This window comes from Lactuca virosa, chromosome 5, assembly GCF_052849685.1.
Source record: "Lactuca virosa cultivar CGN04683 chromosome 5, Lactuca_virosa_CGN04683_v6, whole genome shotgun sequence".
Lineage (NCBI taxonomy): Eukaryota > Viridiplantae > Streptophyta > Magnoliopsida > Asterales > Asteraceae > Lactuca > Lactuca virosa.
Window position 1 is genome coordinate 415,561,791 of NC_136430.1, and position 2,685 is coordinate 415,564,475.

A 2,685-nucleotide genomic window follows, 5' to 3' on the forward strand; every position below is an offset into this window, starting at 1 on the left:
AAACAGAAGATGTTTGATAAAACTAGTTTTAAAAGCTACTTTTGGAGTTTTTATACAAGGAAAATGAACTTTTTGGAAAAGTCGAGAAATCCCCAAAAAAGACTTTTGGGTTGTGAAAAGCTAAGCCAAACACCCCCTAAGGTTTCACAAAAATGGGCTTAAAAAAAGGACTAGGGCCTTTAAAGAGCAGGGCCAACGAAAATAAGATCAAAAGATGGATGGACTCAATTTTTGAATCAGGAAGAAGTTGTCGGGGATCGCCGGCAGAAGTTAGTGGCGTATTCAGAGGCGACTACAGTTACAGAGCATGACGGCTTGTTGAAATATGAAACAGAAGAGGTTTATTTATGTCATTCTAGTATTGGGCTTGAAAAAGAGAATGGGGCAGCCCAATGAACTTATTTTTGAAGGTTACCAAGAAATTAAACCCAATTGAAAATGGATCGAAGAGAAATTGAACCCAGCTTCACAGCTTCACCAAAAACTGTTGCTGCTGCTTCTGTAAAAAGTGCAGTAGCTCCCATGTTGACCAATCTGAAAAAAGATTATGCATTGATTGTTAAAAATATTATTTAATTGGAAATAAAATGAAACTCAACACCATAGTTTACCCAATGAATCCCACAACTAAAGAAAATGTATCCAAAGAATCTACCCAAGATTTTTCAACAAAACAAGATTCGAGAAGTTTGGGGTTTTAGTAAGATGTGGATTTCTTCTTCTGGGTTTGTTGGCTTTGGGGGGTAATTCGATGTCAAAGAGCTCTTGCATTGTTTTTGTGGTTTCTGCATTTTTTCTTCTTATTCTTGATTTATGACCAAAAACTATCGACTGCTCCAGTTATCCTATCAGATAGGCAGAGAGAAGGATGTGTTACATGATATTAACTGATACTAATTTATCAATCTTCATAAATTTGTATAACATGGGGCAGTAGCCACGATTCATAACCACATCGCAAGAAAAACCCTAGAGAAAACTTACATCGATCGTGATAATTTATTGGACTAGAGAGATGAATAAGAGTCTCCTGCGAAGGTTGGGGGTATTTAGGTCTCCAACACCAGAGTTACATAATGCGCGTCTACGAAGGAACCCTTTCAAATTCCATCGGTTTTTAGAACTCCAGCAAATGATGATGATGCGTTGGTCTCCAAGGAGCGGAGGAGTTACTGGAATCGCTATGGATATCTGGGGGTGTTTTTTTGGGCTCTGGTGGGAGAGGATGCCTGAAAACGTGTATATAGCGGGAATACTAAAACCTTTTGACTTCTAACGGTTAAAGCTTTCCAAAATTAAGATTTCGCTTATATAAATATATATATAAAAAAACTAACATATTAATTTATGGCAAAATTGCAAAAAAGTCCCTGTAAGTTCTTATTTTATGTGGTTAAGGTCCAAACGTTTGAAAAGTTGTAGATTTGGTCCTTTTCAACAAGTTGTGTTGTGGTTTTATTCCCTCTTCAGTTAAGTTTAACTCGTTGGTTGTTAACTTCTTTAAAATGACAATTTTACCCTCAGAGACCATTTTCACAGTTTTGTCTTTTATCAGACCATTTTTGCATACATTATTTTTTATTTTATTGAAGTATTAATATTAATAAATATTATTTTTAATATATAATATTATATATTAATAAATATTGTTTTAGTGGATTATTAATTTATTTTAGTTAATTTTTTTTAAACTTTTTTGTTGGAGTAATTCTTTTTTATTGAATTATTATATATCAATATGGATCGAAGAGAATTGAGCCCAGCTTCACAGCTTCATCAAAAACTGTTGCTGCTGCTTCTGTAAAAAGTGCAGTAGCTCCCATGTTGACCAATCTGAAAAAAGATTATGCATTGCTTGTTAAAAATATTATTTAATTGGAAATAAAATGAAACTCAACACCATAGTTTACCCAATGAATCCCACAATTAAAGAAAATGTATCCAAAGAATCTACCCAAGAAAATTAAAAATAAAATTAAAAATAATTAATAGTATACATTAAAAATAAATTAATGATCCAATAAATTACAAGTAATAATTCAATAAATTAATAATTCAAAAAAATATTACAAAAATTAATAATCCAATAATGTAATATTTATTATGATATAAATATTATATATTAAAAATAATGTTTATTGATATATAATAATCCAATAAAAAGAATTACTCTAAAAAATAATTATAAAAAGAATCAACTGAAACAACTTAATAATCAAATAAAATAATGTTTTGTAATATATAATAACCTCATAATATAATATTTATTATGATATAAATATTATATATTAAAAATTATATGTATTTATATATAACAATTCAATAAAAAAGAATTATTCCAACAAAAAAATTTAAAAAAAAGAGAGTTAACTAAAATAAATTAATAAAACAATATTTATTAATATATAATATTATAGATCAAAAATAATATTTATTAATATATAATATTTCAATAAAATAAAAAAGAATGCATGCAAATATAGTCCTTATAGTTTTGCAATTTTGTCTTAATTTATTTATTTATTTATTTTTTTATAAAATTTATATTTATTAAAATGTTTATTTATTAATGATTTTGCTTATTGCAATGTTCAAATTTGGTATATGACCCAAATTTTTTACTTAAGTAAATATATCAAAGTATTTTATTATAGAATTAAAATATTATTCGTAGACAAATATGTA

At 28.0% G+C, this 2,685-nt stretch overlaps 1 long non-coding RNA gene across 1 annotated transcript; it reads right to left on the bottom strand.

The window, feature by feature from the left end:
• Nucleotides 1-354: 354 nt before the first annotated feature.
• Nucleotides 355-1,209, bottom strand: LOC145111249 (uncharacterized). The gene is made up of 3 exons (XR_013710224.1): nucleotides 985-1,209; nucleotides 612-845; nucleotides 355-534 (listed from the first exon to the last, which is right to left on the bottom strand). It is a non-coding gene; the product is annotated as an uncharacterized LOC145111249 (long non-coding RNA).
• Between the last annotated feature and the right edge of the window lie 1,476 nt (nucleotides 1,210-2,685).